The sequence below is a fragment of the Tupaia chinensis genome, unplaced genomic scaffold, assembly GCF_000334495.1.
Source record: "Tupaia chinensis unplaced genomic scaffold, TupChi_1.0 Scaffold143711_1, whole genome shotgun sequence".
Classification (NCBI taxonomy): Eukaryota; Metazoa; Chordata; class Mammalia; order Scandentia; family Tupaiidae; genus Tupaia; species Tupaia belangeri.
Genome location: NW_006203559.1, coordinates 550,451 through 570,398, shown reverse-complemented (window position 1 = coordinate 570,398; position 19,948 = coordinate 550,451). Strand labels below are relative to the sequence as shown.

General features: G+C 35.6%; 1 pseudogene; it reads right to left on the bottom strand.

The window, feature by feature from the left end:
- The window catches only part of LOC102497929 (testis-expressed protein 9-like), an 80,986-nt pseudogene that overhangs the window by 45,800 nt on the left and 15,238 nt on the right, over nt 1–19,948 (bottom strand).

The following is a 19,948-nucleotide window of genomic DNA, read 5'->3' as shown; positions in this document are numbered from 1 at the left end:
TCCATGTAGGAGTCCAGCAATGTAACTGTTGCACCATTTGCTGGTCCCTCTGAATAAACTTTATTTTATTTTATTATTTATTTATTTATTTTTATTTAATTAATTTATTTATTTTTGAGAGGTTTTTGCTATAGGGCGCATGCACTCACCAGAAAGACAGAGAGACAGAAAGGGAGAAATCACCCCCTAGGGGGCATGGCCACGCTGCAATCCCTTCTCCTCCATTCTACTCTTGGGATCTTGGGCACTCAAGCATGCACACGCACACGTTGTGAGTTTTAAGCCACCGGGTCCGGGACACGAACCGTGGTCGACTACATGGGAGTCTAGCGACATAGCCATTACGCTAACGGCTGGTTCCCCTCTGAATTAACTTTTAAAACATGTATTTGGGACCAACCAGTGGTTTGGTGGTTAAGGCAGCTGGATCCCATATACCAACTCTATGATTCTGAGTCCAGAATGTGGTGGCTTCAAAATCAAATCATGATATGTGTGTGTGGAGGGGAAGGGATTATGGTGTACACCATGGTGGGGATGAGGGTGCTTTCTCACTTGTCTTCTTTCTGTCTCTTTGGCAAGTGCACATACTTTAGCAAATTTAAATAGATAAACAAGTAAGACAACAAAATGTGTTTGTTATAAATAGCACTAATAGAATTTTATTTTCTGATTCAAAATCAGGTTTTTCTTCCGAAATGTGAATTCTGCACATATTGGCTTCCTGATTTGTAGATGTGATCTTAAATCTTTCACCATAGTTTAGGATCTCCTTCTATTTTGATTATTTCCTTGAGAACTCTTCACTATATTATCTGTAGGTCTGCTTTTTCACATTCATTGGTGTGTATTTCTTCGAATAATTTATAATGTCTGTATATATATATATATATATATATATATATATATATATATATAGTCTTCTGTTACTTTTTAAGAGCAACTACTTGTTCATTTAGACAAAAATTCTCCAGGTTTCCAATGATTAAGTAACACAAATGCAATGTTTCCTGTTGAGAGGAAATTTGATCATAACATCAGTAATATTCATCTTTGTATGCTAGTTATAAAAAAAGAAATTATGTTCAAGAGGCAATATATATTTTTTCTTTTTTGAGCCATATCAGCAGGATACAACTCTGTAAACATTAAGGTCAAAAGGAAAAAATGTCTGCAGCTTATAGGCATTGTCTCTAGAGGTGAACTCTCATCCATGCTCCCATAAACCCCTTCCTTTTGGGGAACAGAATCTATGGGACTAAGGATGATGAGCGATATTTTAAAACAAAAGTCTTTATTGAAAATATAAAATTTAACCTTAAAATGGTCTCGAGTCATCCAGTGAAATTCCTGCAGCTCAGGTAAGTTAAGTAACCTACCTAGTGACCCAGTTGGACTAAAACACAGTTTTTCTGACTTTGCATACATGCCATTTCTTTACTAAAGCATCTTACTATCCTTATGAGAATAGTCCAAAAATATTTCAAAGTCAGAAAAACTCCTGGACCCTTAGCATATGAATAACAAACTCATATTCTCCAGCTGAGTCATTTATTACTCTGCTCCAATATAGCATCAGAATTTTCTCAAGTACCCACTTGTGTGTGCTCATTTTAAGACTTTAGTGTTCAATGACTAATTGAAGCTATTATCAGCTTTTCCTGTGTGGTTTCTAGCATTTTCAGGTATTTCAAACTTGGATATCCCAGAAATCGTCTATTTCTGGGTTTGATATAAAACCCCTATATTTGGTTCTTATTTGGTTCTGGGTATCAATGACCTAATATGAGACTGCTCTTTATGTAAAGTTTTTTTTCTAAAAGCTATTCATTTTTTAAAATGAATAATAAGTAATACTACAAATGGGGTACAAGATCTATTCCTCTCATGTTTTACTATTGTTCTAAACTGCATGGCAGTTTTTTCAAATTTTATTTTCATTGCCATAATAATCAACTCTTTCTAGTGATTTCAACAATTTTTCCTGGCCTCATCCTGCTTTTGAAAGGAAATTGTTCTTTTATAATGACTTCTGTTCATGCCTAATTATAGTTTCTTTATAGTCTGAGTGAGATTCATAAAAGTATAAACAAACTGTTGTATAGTATAGATTTTCCTCACTTTCTCTCTTCCTCTTTTCCCTGAAAGATGAAACAGAATTATGAATACATTGATGAAAATGTACTAGAAGTAAGAGTCATCATCATCATCTTTTTATTTTTATTTTTTTTTGTTATAGGGTGCATGCATTTGCTGGAGAGTAACAGAGAGAGACAGAGAGAAGGAGATTAAGAAATCACACCCTCCCCACAAGCAGGGATGGTCATGCTGCATCCCTTTTCCTCCATTCTCCTCTTGGGGTTTTGGGTATGCACGCATATGTGACTGGTGTGATTTTTCAAGCCATCGGGTCCGAGGCTTGAACTGCAGTTGGCCATGTGGAAATCCAGCAACTCAATTACCAAACCAGTATCCATATCATTATTTTTTATTATGATTCAAATATTTTGGTGTATTATGTTTTTGCCCAGTTTCCACATGAGCCTTCCCATTGTAATGTAAAACTCTAGAAAGAATGTGGACTTTGGGAATGAATTTTAGCTTTGCCATGTGTCAACTATTTGAGCTTGGGAAAGTCACTTAACCAACTAGGTTTAATCCATTCTTCACTTATAAAAATGTAGGGCCAGGAGGATCAGTAGATGATGTAGCTGTTCTGTCACTGGATTCCCACATGGCCGACCTCGTTCGATCTCAGAGCAGGCAGCTTGAAGCTCATGCCGCTGTGTGTACATGTGTGCCTAAGTTCCCGGGAGGAGAATAAAGGAGAAGGGATTGCAGCATGGTCACCCCCCTTAGGGGGGTGATTTCTTGTTTTTTGTCTCTCTGTCTCTCTGGAGAGTACACGTGCCCTATAGCAAGAAACTCTCTTAAAAAAAAAAAAACGTGGTATGAGAAAATGGCACAACTATAAAATGCAATGTTCTATGAAGCAATCCCACATGGAAAGGTTACCAGCTTCTGGGGACCTCCCTGAATATGTGGTTACCTAAGTGCCCATGATCTGGGACTGTCTGAAATCTGGTGGTGGATCATGACATCGGGACATGTTGGGGGTGCTCTCTCTCTTTCTTTCTCTGCCTCTCTCTCTGTCTCTCTTTTTCATGGAAGAAATACATCAATAAAGTAAAATCTGTAGACAATAATGCCTGTTTTATGATTTTTATAAGTATTAAATGATTTAATGTATATACAACATTACAATAATATGACAAAAAGATTTAGGCACACTGAGCCTGACACATTGCAGGGCTCCACATTACTTTAATTCTTTTTATTCTCTCTTGTTGCCTTTAACTTCAAAGGTTATGACTCCTGGTACAATAAGCCCACCTACACGAAGGCCTTCTAGTTAATCTCTTATGTTTGTATGCTTATAGGTAGAAGATATTACAGCCAAATTATATGCTTGAAAATGAGTGTGTGTATATTGTCCCTTATTAACTTCTTTCATTAAATTATATTTATGAATAATTAATTTATTGTGCTACATCTGCCATGGTGAAAAACTTTGTGATAGGCATAATAAGAAAGTTCTGTAGTGAGGTTAGAGATGGTTAGGCAGTTTTGTTTGTTTAAGAAAAATTGCAAGAAAAGTTTACAGAATATCTTTGGGAGCAGTTTTCTTCATAATTGCCTGAGATATTTCAAGGTGCTTTGTTATAAAATTGAAGACTTAAAAACATTGTTTTACAGTCTGGCCCATGAAGAATAATGACCTCCCTTGGTTCTTGTTTTGCTGGGTGATTAAGGGTTTCCTGACTGGCCTTAGGCCATCTTCCCTGCCTTTTTCTGTCTTTCTTTTTATTTTTGTTAAGGATTTAGAAACATATCATCAAAATTCATCTCTTTGTTTGAGATTTTTCTAGTTCCACAACATTGAAAGAATTTTCTACATGTGCTTTAATCCTGCAAGAAAAATCTTGCAAGCGATGCCTCTTATTGATGGTAAAAAGCAGTCTCATGGCTTGTGCTCCTTCAACTAAATTGGGTGTAAATTATTTGAAGGAGGCCAAAGTTCTTCTCTGTGTTCCTACGAGAACAATTTTACAAATATGCAGCATGTCCCTCCAACTGTAGATTTGCGGCAGAGAGAGGCAAAAAAGGAGAAGAGAGAGCTATGGCCTGGAACCAGTGCACACCTCTCCAGAGGGGGTCTCTAGCGTGTGGGTGATTTTTAACCATGCCAACATAAATCAGACTGTGCAGAGTAAGGACATTCTAATCATTGTGCTGGGAGATGCCTAGATAGTGTTACACTTCCCTCATTAGGAGGCATTGGAGCTAAGCTAGGGTGTTGAACTTTCAGCTGTATCAAAATAACAGTGTGGGGGCAAAGAAGAGCCTGGGATGAGGAGATGTCCCCATAATAACCCAGCCTTTAAAGAGAGGTTATGTGAAGTGTTCAGAGCCCTTGTCCTTTGAGAAAATTTATTACAAACTGAGCTCAGTGAAAAGAATTCAGTCCATGAATACCATGGTTTAAATATTTTTAAAATGTTTTTCATTTAACTTTATTCATTTATTTATTCATTTGTTTATTTCAATTTGACCAGAGAGGTACAGAGAGAGAGAGAGAGAGAGAGAGAAAGCAACCCACCAGGTCTGGGACTTGAACCATGGACGGCCATGTGGGAATCCAGCACCCCTAATCACCATGCCACCTGCTGGTCCCCATGGTTTAAATCTTCTCTGTGTTATTTGAGTCTCATTCTCTCTTTGCTGGGACATTCTGTCACAGTGGCCTACACTCTCAAGCCCTATTAAAACTGAGTTTATAATGTAATAGAAATGACCGTTAGTATTCAGGAACATTTTTGTTTAAACTAAGTTATTATCATTAGCCATTAAATTTTTATGAAAATTATGTGTCAAAATTGAATGTTAAAACACTAAATCGTTTGTACAACTAAAAAAAAAAAAACCTTTTCACACCAAACAAAAATGTAAAATATAGCAAAAAATCGTATCATACACAGGAGGAAAATGGTAAATATGACGTAACAAACCAAGTCATTACAACATAAAGTAATATGATAGAGTTGATACCAAATCTATCAGTCAGATAAAAAACGTAAATGGGTCAAAACCATTCATTTAGAGAAAAAAGATTTTTAGATTGGTGATAGAGCAAACTACAAATCTATGTTGTATATAAAAGACATAACAAGTACACACAGTTTCAAAAAATATAAAAAAATGTATGGCAAAATATACCAGAATATAAAAGCAAACAAAATCAGAGGCTTAGGGCTTAATGTTAGGTAAAGTAGAACTGAACAAAACTAATTAGAAGCTTACCTTTTGGTCCAGCAACTCCACTTCTAGGAATTTACTCTAAAGTTACATTTTTAATCATACAAAAGTACATATATGCAGGACCAGCAGTTGGTGTAATGGCTATGTCACTAGACTTCCATGTAGTAAGCCACATTTTGAGTACTGGATCCAGTAGCTTAAACTCACAATGGGTGCGTGTGTGTGCGTGCCCAAGATCCCGAGAGGAAAATGGAAGAGAAGGGGTTGTAGAATGGCCATCCCTCTGTGGGGGGGGGGGGAAGGGTTTTTCACAAAAGTACATATATGCAGGACCAGCAGTTGGTGTAATGGCTATGTCACTAGACTTCCATGTAGTAAGCCACATTTTGAGTACTGGATCCAGTAGCTTAAACTCACAATGGGTGCGTGTGTGTGCGTGCCCAAGATCCCGAGAGGAAAATGGAAGAGAAGGGGTTGTAGAATGGCCATCCCTCTGTGGGGGGGGGGGAATGATTTTTCAGTTTTCGTCTCTCTGTCTCTCTCTTTCTGGCTAACGCACATGCCCTATAACAAAAAAAAGGAAAAAAGAAATTTTAAAAATTATGTATGTATGCACTTAGGAGATCAGTTCAGAAAACTACATGCCTACACCCATTGGAATACCCTGCAGCTTCAAAAAAGGAAGGAGAATGAGCTCTATAAAGTGATAGGAAGTTATTTCTGAAATATATTTTAAATGAAAAAAGGAAAGTACAAAGGAAGCTGTATTGTAAGCTGCCTATAATGTAAGTAAAATAAAGAATAAGGAAGAAAATTTGTAATTACTTATTTTTTCAAAAGGAAATGCAAGGAGAAATCAGAGAATATTGAAACTGCTTGATAAGGGAAAGACATGTCTCTAAATTATACCTTTGTGTACAGTTTGTACATTTAGAAGCATGCCAGTGTTCTAAATATTGAAAAATAAAATTAAATAAACAAGGATGGAGAAAACTCAAAATAGAATACAAAGAATATTTTAGACAAATGCTTTTATTTTTGGACAGATTTTTGTTATAGGTATGTAACGTGGTATCTTGTTTGCCCCTCACCCCCCAAAAAATGTCCAATATATCCTCATTGCTGTATTTCAACCTTTTTCTTTTCTGTGATTTTGTGAATACTTGGAAAGTTCCTCATGTATTCTTTCTTTTCAGATTTTGTCATCTTCTGATTTTTACTGTCACATTTTTCTAATACTATCTATTTGATTTGGTATATATAAAAATCAAGCATTTCGGAAGTGCAGTCTCTTAATTGGTCCCACACATAATTTTATTACACATTGTCCAAGAGATGGAGTAAAATCTTATTCCATAGAAAATAAACCACATAGCTTTGTACAGGGACAGATTTCAGCCATTTTTGTAAAATTTTGGGACCAAATTGACCAATGTATTCTTTTAATAATTTCCACTTCCCATTATTTTGTATTCTTATTTCTCTAATGGTTTGCACATAGATGACCCATGTTTAAATTTACTTATAGAATGCTAATGGTCATTAAAGATACATGTCAAGAGAATTCACAGTCAAATATATTTATGGTAAATCTGGTCAAAAATATACTTAAATCTGTGTAAAATATGTTTCTTAAAAAAATATTGGATGTATAAGTTTATATACATCATGCTTACAATATTGGATATTTAGTGACTGAGATTGATACCAAAAGATATAAAATGGATTTTACATTAAGTGTCAAGGGGTTGACTAAAGGTAAAATACATTTTCAATTATGACTTTAGGAAGGTCATAATTGAAAAAAAGTTAAAATTAATGTATCTGTTTTATGAGAATCAGAAGTGAAAAAAAGAGTGAGTGAAATAGTTACCTCCAACAGGGTCCCCATATTATAATCTACCCCCAGACCCAGCCAGGCTGGATGATAAACATGCATATGTATGTCTGGCTACTCAGGAGGTCCTAGGACACGAGCCCACAACCCCTGCCATATGAGTCTATACATTTCACCACTGTGCCAAAAAGATTAGTGCTGTAGAAAGCCGATCTCTCAGAGCAGTTGACTGAAAGGCAAAGAAAATCTGTCCAAGCTAGCTAGTTTATCTGTGAATACTAATAAAGACCCAGAATCAAGAAGAGGAATTATCAATAAAGATCAGATTTTGTTGGGCAAGAACAATACACGGATTACTAAAGATGATATGGAGGGTACAAGAATTATTACCATACCTACTCTGGATATTGATTTTCACTGGTTCCTTAATGAGAAATATCACAAGTCTGAATCTTACATTGTTAACTTACACAGACATACAAAATGTAGTCATACATAGTGATTATTTTTGAGCATGGACTTAATCATTATGAATAAATTCCTTCCACCAGTCACATAAAGTTCCTACTTAAAATGCATGTAAATATTCTATACATGTGCTTACACTGAGAAAGACATGCTTTATAGACAAAACGCTGGTGCCCAGAGTAACTGAAACCAAGTAAGTGTACCCCTATTCAGAATTTCATGTTTAAGTACTTTCTCTCTCAAAAATTTTCTACATAGTACATATTCTCTGAGTATAGTTATTTTGAAACAAGACTTGTTATAAGATGAAATCTTTGTTTTTTTGCATTGTCTTAAAATTCACTATTGATGAGACCAGCAGGTGGGATAATGGTTATGTTGCTGCATTCCCATGTTGTCAACTGTGGTTCAAGCCCTTAAAACTCTGGGCTTAAAACTCTCATGTCAGGGGTGTGTATGTGTGTTTGTGTGTGTGTGCCCAAAATCCCAAAAGGAGAATGGAGGAGAAGGGATTGAGGTGTGGTCAACCCCCTTGGGGGTGATTTCTCACTTTCTTTCTCTCTCTCTAGTGAGCGCATACTCCCTATAACAAAAATCTCTCTTTAAAAAAAGAAAAAAGAAATTGACAGTGGACTAGTGAAGTCTTTTCAATGTTAGATGATTTATAAGAAAAGAATAAATAAAATACTACAAGTGATAGAATAAAAGTTGAAAAGTGTGTATGTGTGTGCACACATGTTACCAGAATATTAACATGGCTGATTTATACCATATAATTTAAAACAGAGTAAAAGTATTCTAATAATTAGAATTTTTCATGTCACATGAACATTTATTTGCCTATTAACCTAAAAGATACCCATATTTAATAGATAAGAAGTCAGTTGCTGAAACCAGTGGTTTCTCAAGTAAAATCTTCTTTGATTGTGTGATGAGTATATTGTTTTACTGCTTCTTGCAAATTGTTACTCAATATCAAGTAATTTAATGAAAGTTTAAAGCATAAAAGGAAAAAATAATTCAATAACAGCAACCAATTTGTTTTGCTCTATGTATTGCCCTTTACTTTATTCTCTATGTCTCCTCAGTTTTTAGTTCTAATTTTCATGACTTTCCTTTCTACAGCCTCTTTGTCATTACCTAATTCTTGCCCAAACATTTAAACTGGTATTGGGCAAAAGTAGGTTCTCAAGACTGAGGATAAGCAGAGAAGGAAACTAACATTTAATTTACAGTGGGCTGGACAGTTTATTTAGATTATTTCATTTACACAAGAACTCTGTGAAGTTGGAATTATTATCTGTTTTACAGATGAGGAGACCAAGACTCAATAAAGTGAATTGCCTAGGAATTAATGTGCCAACCAAGGGAGACAAGATTCCATTCAGAAAAAATGTGAGTACAGAAATCATACCGAAACCTACTACTTTCCCAACACTCTTAGAATTGTATCAATCTTATAACATTTTCACTTTTAATCCTTGATTTCTCTACTACCAAGACGTCAAAATCAAAATGAAACCAGGGAACCAAAGCAGTTCATGTAGACTATGTGTGTGGTTTAGACAGTTTTGAACACTATTTTGAAGCCAGTACTAAATGTTGATTCAAAAAAGGAGCTATTTATTAAGTCACTGCATGTAGTCACACCTTAGATTTTCTTTGGTGGTCTTCCTTCTAAGTAATGACAAAGTAAGACCTAGTTTATTTTATGAGAACTGAGAAAATCACAGAACAGGGTGGTCTTAAGTTTCAGAAAAGTCTAGCTTTTGTTAACATAGATTTTTCCAATCCTTTAAGTCACACTTCTATGCATAAACAAAAGTTTTAAGAGTCATATGTTTTCAATGGGCACTGCGAGCACTCCTTGGTGTTTGCTGTTCAGTCTTGGTAACTGAATAGGGTAGACCTGTGATGAAACCCACCGTATTTGAAAATCAGTTACTGTCTGCTAGCTTTGCCTTAGATTGAACTTTTATGGATTTTTAAAGTTACCCATAGCTGTATTATGGAATTCCACAAACTTACAGCTTTCTGATTAACTTTTCACTTCAAACATATGAGAATTGACTTTCTTACATTCCAATATGTATTTCCCTAGGCATAACTGGCTGAAAAGAATTAAACTCGACTAATATTGTTTCTTTCCTTTTGGCCTGAAACATTCCCAAGGCTTTGTGAAATATGGTTCAGGCTGTATTTATGGCCCAAATAGAAAGCCATTTAAATATATATTAAGTTGCAGAGTCAGATAATGATTACAGCATATATCTATAAAACTTGTTACATACGGGTTTAATTGAATAAATTTAAATAATTATTAAATGCTTTATAATATTTAGTCATTATCAGCAATGCTAGGTGCTTTTCTTACTTACCTCCAATTAAATATAATAAATAGAAAATAAAATAATAGACAAAAAACTTTCTTTTTATAAGATTAAAATATTATAGATATTAACTTGGATTTATTATTGTTGCACTTAAAATTCTTTTCAGGCAAATCAAAAATTATGTAGTTAAGGGAGTTGAATCCCACATGAACAACCACAGTTCAAATCCAGGTCCTAGTGGCTTGAAAAACATGCTGGGTGTGGGAACCAGCAGTTAGCGTAATGGCTTGTCTCTGGACTCTCACATAGTAGACCGCGGTTTGTGTTCCGGACCCAGTGGCTTAAAACTCACGCCGGGCGTGTGTTCGTGCATGCCCAAGATCCCGAGAGGAGAATGGAGGAGAAGGGATTGTGGCGTGACCATCCCCCTTGGGGAGTGATTTCTTGCTTTCTGTCTCTATGTCTCTCTCTGTCTGTCTGGCGAGCGCATGCGCCCTATAGCCAAAATCTCTCCAAAAAATCCCAAAACAAAACAAAACAAAAACATGCTGGGTGCATATGCGTGTCTCAAACCCTAATAGGATGAAGAAATGTAAGAGAAGGAATTGTCACATGATCATACCTCATTGGGGGTGCTTTCTCTCTCTCTTTTTGTTTTTCTACCTCTCTAGTGAGTACTTGCAGCCTATGACAATTAAAAAAATAATAATTATAAGTAAAATAAATAAATAGATTGCACATTGCCTTTAAGGTTTTATGTGTGTGTGTGTGTATGTGTGTGTGTGTGTGTGTGTATTTTTTACTACTTTAGAAAATCTCAAATTCCATGTGGTTAATAGCTTCTTAGAAGATTATTTTCAATTAGATTTTACACTTATCAGACTGGAAGTTTAAATTTTATATAATTTTTATATCAACATATTTATGTTCCAGGTAAAATCTTCGGGAGCACAAAGTTTAGAAATTTGTGAGGCTTTGGTCTTTTCATTAGTTTCTGCATGTGATTCTGATAGACAACCATTCCTGATGTAAGAGGGGGCAAATCATGGCTCCAAATGGGAGCTACACTTTTGGATTTCTTAATCATAATGCGGTATAATCAGAATTCAGAATAAATATGCTATAAATGAATGTCATTTTTAGTTAAGGATAGGATACGTCATACTACTAAATTCTGTTAAATACTTCCTACGTTATCATAATAATTATATGGAAAATTTTGTAAAATGTGGTTTATGAAAAGGCACTCTTCTTTTTCTAAATGGAACAAATTAACATCATCTCTATGTTTTTAGTGTCTTTTGCACAAATAATGATAATGTTTGACTTGAAATTTTAGGACATAACTCAAATGGCCAATATAAGAAATGCTAAAATGAATAGCAGAATTTGACCAGGCTATCAGGGTTACCCACAAAATTACCTTAAGTTCAGTTTTACCACACTATCTAAAGGAAATACAACTATAACTTGATAATATTTATAAATATTTTAGGTATTTATTGCAGATCTCCTGAGAAGGTGGCAAAGAGGAAATTATATTATATTGTAAACAGTTACTTCCTAAAAATCTTCTAATCACTTTTATCCTAATCACGTCCTCATTTCTCATAGGAGCTTTTTTTCACCTTCTTCCCAGTTTTCAGGTTGGTAACTAAAATACAACTTAGGACTTCCCTTCATACTTCAGGCTCAACCTATGTATCTTGATCTTGTCACTCCTTTGTGAAGAAAGACCAACCTGGAGAGGAGTTAGAAGACAAGGAGTGAGGGCTCATATAAATTCAAGAGCTGAGTAGATAGGGGCACTTCTCTATATGCCTGTTTGACAAATCAACATGGCAGAAGAGGATTCATTCAAAAGGGCTGCATTTAAGGGCACTTTAAATTTTCATTCCTTTAAAAAATTCTACCTAATCCGAGCCAGCAGGTGGCATGGTGGTTAAGGTGCTGGACACTCCCACAAGGCTGGCACGGTTTAAGCCCTGGACGTGGTGGCTTGCTTTCTCATTTTCCCTCTCTCTCTGTGTGTCTCTCTCTGGTCAAATTAAAATAAATGAATGCATAAATTAAAAAAAATTAAAAATAGAGTTTATTAAAAATATAATTCTACCCATTCAGACTGTGACAAACGTAAAGCCCAGGAATTTATTTAGTTATACCAGCCCTGCTCCTCCTTGCCAATAAAGTGAAGATAAAAGGAGTGGATTTGGAGATAGAGAGACATATTATTTACCCCTGAAGTACAATGGTTACCAAAACACAATAAACTAGAATGAAACACTCAGGCTATTGAAATAATTTTGCCCTCTACTTAAGTATTTTGACTTAGAATTTTTTGTGAAATTGCTATACAAATGAGGACTTTAGATGCTGAGAAACTTGGACTTTCATTTATAAACTGAAAATATGATTACAAAACTTGAGTGACAGACAAGAAACATACTTGTCTGGAAAGTCACGATGCATTTTTTCATAGACCAACACATCATGATTTTCCCGACAGCCTAATATATTCTATTTTCATCCCCAAAAGATAGCAATGAAGCTAATTACTAAACTTTCCAAGGTGCTTTGGAACTCTACCCTTAAAAAAATTGTGATTTCCCAAATTTTCAAGTAACCGTATGCTACATACTTTATTCTCCTCTCTCAATGCAATAATATATAACTATAAATGGGATTCCATTCATGTTTTGAAAATTCACATTGTACTCCAAAAAGATGTATGATTAAATGTAAAGAAGTTATCAAAAAATAAAATTTAAAAAATATAGGGACCAGCAGTTAGTGGTGTAATGGCTATGTCGCTGGACTCCCACGTAATCAACCGTGGTTTGAGTACCAGGCCCGGTGGCTTAAACTCATGCCGGGCGTGCGTGCATGTGTGCCCAAGATCCAGAGAGGAGAATGGAGGAGAAGGGATTGCGGTGTGGCCATCCCCCCTGGGGGGGTGATTTCTCGCTTTCCATTTCTCTGTCTCTCTCTGTCTGGCGAGCGCATGCACCCTATAGCAAAAAAAAAAAAAAAAAAAAAGAAAAAGATTTCATACTAACAGGAAAAAAGGAAATGGGACTTCAAACTATTCGTGATTCTATTAATGTAGGAATAAAACTATTTATAAAGCAATTGCATGCATTCTTCCACAAAAGTCAACCCCACATGGCACTACAGGCATTACTATGTTATAGTTTATAATGTTAATTTAAACCTATTTGAACCTACAAAACTAAAGCCTTGGTGACAATGCTGATATTGAATGAGAATTTCTATTTTATTTTATTGTTTATTTAAAGTTTAGCTATTTATTTCCAAAGACAGAGAGGGAGAAAGAGAGAGAAAGGCACCCCCAAGAGTCCTGCAGCAGTGATTTTCGTCCATATCTGCAGCCAGCCAGGATTACAGGCTCCCCCCCCAGGGGACCCAGGATTACAGGCTCGCCCCCAGGTGCATCCACTGGCACACCTGGCATGCTGAGGCAGACCTGGGACGCAGACTTAGAGCTTTCCTACATGAATGGACTCTAGCATTGCACAGCAGTGCTCCTACTGGATTGCCACTATGGATGGGCAAGAAATTTTATACTTTATAATGCATGTATGCAGTGGGTGTGAACAATGGTGAAATACATTGCGCAGCATGTAAAGTTGGTTTAAAACCGCTCAATGAAAACCTTCTGACCTGCTGAGTCAGTCATGCTGACCTTCGTGGAAGAAGTAGCTGGTAGAGAATAGAAAGGATAAAATAATCAAGCACTTTATGAACAAATAACAGAGGGAAGGGGATTACTAAATAATGTTACTGAGGAATATTATCAATAGCAGTTATTCTTTTGCCCTTAGCAATTATTTTTGCATGTTTTGGAATACATATTATTAATTATGACTAATAAACACATATATTAGCAGCTCTGCATTTGCATATTGAGAAACGTCACATTTCAAAGGATCAAAATAGCTTGCTCATATTCTTCAATATTTTAGTTGTTGCTACTCTGAAACCAAATCCCTGGTTTTCTGCATCTTTAACTAGTTCTTTCTCTTGATCTTCGATAGTGCCTATAAAACTTTCACTGTTTCCTTCCAATGCCACCTCATAATGGGCATCGCTCTGTCATCCCTGAACGGAGCTCTGCTTCTAACCACATAGCTTTCTAAAAATTTCACTTTTCAAATTTCACTTTACCCACTAATGACTTAGTATTCATCAGTCATTGAGCAACATTGCAATAGAAGAACGTTTTGATTCATCCAGCCATTGGCATCTGTGTTCATTTCTTTTCCACAATGTGTATGTCATCGTAACTTGGTTTGGAAGGCTAGGAAAGTGTCGTGGGATTCAGGGAAAGAAATACTGTGTTACTGACACTCAGTCATGAAAATAGCTTGTGCAGATTTGGCATATTAGCAGAACCTTAAATTCAATGTTATGGGAAGTAATATATTTCTACACTTTTGGCCCAAACATGTACTAAACCAGTCTGAAAAAAGATATACCATGACCCACACTTGCAGATATGTCTGCCAAGGAAGTCTGGCCTCTTGGTGCCTTGTGTTCATAGAATGGCAAATGAGCCTGGCTTACTTACACTGTCTGCCACACTCTAAAGTTGAGGGCAGTCTGGTTTTGGCCACTCAAAACTTGTCCTCTCTCTTTTTTGAGTATTCTCACTAAGGCAAGTCCAACCATTTTCAATTTGTCTGAACATTATTTTTAGCTGTGTATTTTTAGCTTGGGAAGATGACATGTATGAGGCTATGTCCTAAAGATGCTGTCTTTCCAGTCTACTTACACATTATGTAAGGTTATATGTTTCTTCAAATTAAGAAAAAAAAAAACTTGCCAGATGTTAAATATTATTCATGAATCTTTACTAGTAATGTGCTACTTGCAGCTTTATAAATATATTTCTATAAGCTCCTGACTTTTTCTCAGGGAAAATTTATATTGCGAACCACACATTTCCCAGATATGCTCTTATTATCCACATCTTTGACATTTATTATCATTTTGCTCATATATTTGCACAGTTGAAGTTGAGTTTTGCACTTACTTAAATAATTTCACAAATAACTATTTCTCCTATCCAATGAAAAATATGGAGTTATTCACACCATAGAGTCATCAGCAAATTTGCTATTTTGTCTTATAATTTATATAAAATTCACATTTCATCTCTAAGCCTTAAAAACACACTGTAGCAAAAAAGATTTTGTTGAAAAGTGAGCATGCATGTATGTGTGAGTGTGGAAAGAAAATTCACTAATGTTATTCTGAACCCTGTCTCACTAAGGCATGTTGTTTCATAGCCACCTACTTCATTCATTATCACACTTGTGAAACCACTTTTTTCCCATAAGGACAACACGTGGTTGATTATCTTTACGGGGATATTTTTCTTCAGAAATAAGTGATTTCAGAAGTTACTCTATTTATGTTCAAAACAAGAGAATAACTATATTGAAAAGTAGATGCCTGCTAGCTGATTAGGCTCTTTCTGGTGAACCAACCTCCTGGTATCTTTAGTTGTAATTTGTATCTAAGCCAAAATAAAATTATTGTAGGTCGAGTTCTTTTGTAGTTGCTGGAAAATTGTGAAAATCCCCCCAAATCAATATCATAAAATACAGAAGACTAACGTGTAAGAAAGTGTAGGACAAGCAGTACAATTCCTCTAGTCTTGACTCTTCAGAATATGTAGGTATGGATTTACTACTAAAAAGACAATAAATTTTAGTTCTTAAGCATCTATTGCATGTCTGTAATTGTGATTGAATGTTTTTAATTTTACATGAAAATCTAGAAAACTTCATTTTGCTTTTTATAGTGTTTACAATAAAGTCCTCAGGGATGTTCCACAAATACATAGCTCTTCTCTAAATTTAAGAATGAGCTAGAGAAAAGTCCCCCAAAAATCAACAATTTTTACAAGTATTCACGAAAAAGAAAGCATTATGCTGGTTACTTTAATAATAGAATTTTAGTTCTTTAGTGGATAATTCTCTTTTTCATTATCATTTTCAACATCATCATCATCTATGCTTCTTATGTATTCACATACATATTCCTGTGCCAGACCCATAACTGATCAGATAGTATGAGACTGATCTGCAAGATCAGTACAGCGTCCCAGATAAGTCAGCTGACTTTCCATACCGATTTCAATGCCAGTAGCTTTAACTAGTTGCTCTGTGAATTTAATTAAATTTACTCTCAACTACATTTTTTGAGAGATTTTTGTTACAGGCATGCACACTTGCTAAAGAGACAGAGACAGACAGCAGACAGAATACTCCCCAGGGGGGATGGACACACTGCAATTCCTTCACCATTCTCCTCTCGAGATTTTGGGAACACACACACACAAGTGCCTGGCATGTCTTTCAAGTCACTGGATCCAAGACTTGAATTGTGGTTGACCAGGTGGGAATCCAGTGCTTTAACCACCATACCACCTACTGCCCCTGAATTACATTCTTAAATGAGCCCATTACAAGAAGACACATTCAGCACATAATCTAGACAAATGTTTAGGTTTTCATAACTGCATAGGGTAGAATTAGGTAATTAGCAATGGACTGTTACCTTCATATAGCTGGTAGTATAAGACAGAATTCATGGAGACCATAGAGATACAAAATTGAGTAAGTTATTCTTGTTTTCAAAGAATTCAGCATAGTAGAGAGAGAAAGAGATGTACAAATGAGAAAAAAAAGGGACTAGGAGAGCCAGATACCTCCAGTAAAAAGGTAAGATTGGCCCTAGATTTTTTTTTTTTAAAGATTTTTGCGATAGGATGTATGTGCTCAGAGAGAGACAGTGAGAGGGAAAGTGAGAAGTCACTCCCCTCCACACAGGGGAGATTGCCACACAGCAAATCTTTCTCCTCAATTCTCCTCCCCAAAATTTGAGCATCCATGCACAAGTATTCAGTGTGATTTTCAAACTACCAGGTCCGGGACTCAAACTGAGGTTCATCATGTGGGAGTCCAGCACCTTAACCTCCATGCCACCTGCTGACTCCAGGCCCTAAATATTGAAGGGCAGGGAGAAGGAACATTATCCAGATGTCAATCATAGTATATGAAAGTGTAGAGAAAAGATGAGTGTTTTTAAGAATCAGTGAGAAAATTAGTATGAGAAAAGGAAAAATGAGCTTGTGAATATAGTAAGAGGTGAAGATGAAAAAAAGCATGTGGTAAAAGACTGTTTATCAGATCAGAAAGTGTAGACTTGATCTTGCAGATAATAGGAAAGCATTAAAGGTATTTATGCACTAATAATTACTTTTTTATTAAAAAAATCAAACCTCAGTCTATTGAAAGGGGAATGGATGGTGTATAACCTTTAAAAATTAAAAAAATTTAATAATTCTTGGTTCGGTTTAAATGAGCTGCTATGAGAGTCTTCAGAGTTTCATTATTTTTATACTCTACAGGGCCTCACTGACCCACTTTTGACTCTGAATAACTTCTATTATAAATGGCTTTTAAGTTTATGTCAATTGTGCCAAAATGAAAAAATATGGCAAACGTATGCCCTAAGGGTAACTAAATCCTGAAACATACCATATATTTCTGAATCATTTGGTTTGCTAGTCCATACATTTACATTAACTATTTAATTGCCACACTTAAACTTCTGTTATTTTGACTTGTTTCAAGAGCTGAAGATGGCTGTTGTAACACTGGGAAACATAGGAATATCTACAGGGGATACACGATTAATAAATGTGGACAGGTCCAATTGTGTTGGCTAACCCAAGTTCCTGTGGGCATAATGAGTTTTGAAAATTATTTATAAAATTGACTTAAGAAATATTTGTAGAACACTATGACATTTTTGGATAAAAATCTCTGGGTAAAGCATTGAGGATCATTTTACTGAATGTCCAAGAGTTTGAAATAATGTAAATATCCTTGTGTTATAAAATACTTTACTTAATTGATATTTTGAAATGTACGTCTTCTTGGACTAGAGGTTTACCTGGTTATCTGGTTTGCGATAAATGAACATGTTCTCTTTCTTATCCATTGTCCTTTTTGTAAACGCCTTAAAAAAATTCTATAGCTACTTGCCGCTTATTAACATATCTATATTTAATTAGAATAAAAACATTTACCTTTTTAAATTTGATGGTAAAATATTTCCTCAATTTGTTCAAGTCGAATCTTAAAATAGGAATAGAAGAAGATTATTAACACATAGGAACATACATACCTAATATATAGTACATGCAATTAATAGAAAATATACGAGATGGTTCAGAATTTCTCAAGTGATGAAATATGAATTCTCTGAGGTTTAAAAGTTCTTTCATGGGGCCAGCAGATGGTGTAATGTTTACATTGCTAGACTCTCACATGATCAACTGTGGTTTGAGTCCTGAACCTAGTGGCTTGCAAATCATGCTGGGTACATATGTGTGTGCCCAAGATCCTGGGAGGAGAATGGAGGAGAGGGGATTGCAGCGTGGCCATCCCCCTAGGGAGGTGATTTTTCACTTTCTCTCTCACTGTCTCTGTCTCTCTCTTTGGCGAGCATACACACCCTATGGCAAAAACCACTAAAATAAATTAATTAATTAAAAGTAAAAGTTATTGGGAACAGCAGTTGGTGTAATGGCTATGTTGCTGGACCTCCATGCAGTCAACCTTGGTTCGAGTCCTGGACCCAGTGGCTTAAACTCATGCCAGGGGCGTGTGCGTGCATGCCCAGGATCCCGAGAGGAGAATGGAGGAGAAGGGATTACGGTGTGGTCATTCTCCCTGGGGGTTGATTTTTTGCTTTCTGTCTCTCTGTCTCTCTCTGTCTTTCTGGTGAGCTCACGTGCCCTATAGCAAAAACCTCTTAATATATACATACACACACATATATATGTGTGTATGTGTGTGTATATATATATATATATATACACACATATATATATATAAAGATATTTCATGAAAAAGAAATACATATCAAATAAATTGTCAATGATGAATTATTTTCTTATTTTCCCTTTCTTAGAAAAGCATAACACATATTAGCACTGTATTCTAAAAGTTCTATGATAAAGAAACATATTAACTGTTTAATGCTTTAAGAACTTTTTGTGTTTAGAAATTCTTCCTCCCCTAGAATACATATTAATATCTCATTGGACTCGAGTATTCTAAGAACATTTTCTTGGAAAACTTGACATAGAATATAAGTAAATAAAATTTGTTATGCACACAGAGTTGCACGTACATGCACACAATAAACACAACACATTGGCCCTGATTAAGTGGAGTAGGCTGTCTTGACATTAGCTGAACTATGAAGTTTTACAACTGAATACAGTGCCTAAAATGCAGTAGGTACTCAGTAAGTATCTACTGAAATGAGCTAATTTTAGTTTGTAAACAACTCCATTTTTCTACTCCCAAACTTCAGTGGCTAGTTTCCCATAGCACTCCCTGAAATTACTTCTGCCTGCACTCCAACCAGCTGTTAGGATCCCTTGTAATTAAAACCCTGTGCTGGGAATATTTTAACTTACTATGTTACAACAAGATTCTTCTTTTGGTGGTTGTAAAACACCTGCTAGTCTTGAAATCCTAGCACAACAAAATAGATCATGTAACCATTAACCAGCAGAGGATTGTTTTCTCAATGTTACATTACCTCTGCCCACCTTGAAGAATGCAGTAGGCTTCAGAGCCCACTGCTTTTTTTGGGCCTCACACTTTTTCAGCGTTTGTTGCCCAGATCACTGTTTTTTTTTCTTTTAGGGCTTGGTTATCCAGGGTTTGTGATTCCCATTTCCATGGGAACTCAGGTAATCAAGTCCACTCTATATCCTATGATATTTAAAAATGCATACTTAATTTTTTTCACGTTGTCTTATCTCCCTAGATTTTTTTCATGAAGTCTTTCAGCAAACATCTTAGTTGTGCCAACTGGGTTTTTTTCTTTGTTTGTTCTTTTTTTTTTTTTTTTTTTTTTTCGGGGGGGTTTTTGCTTTAGG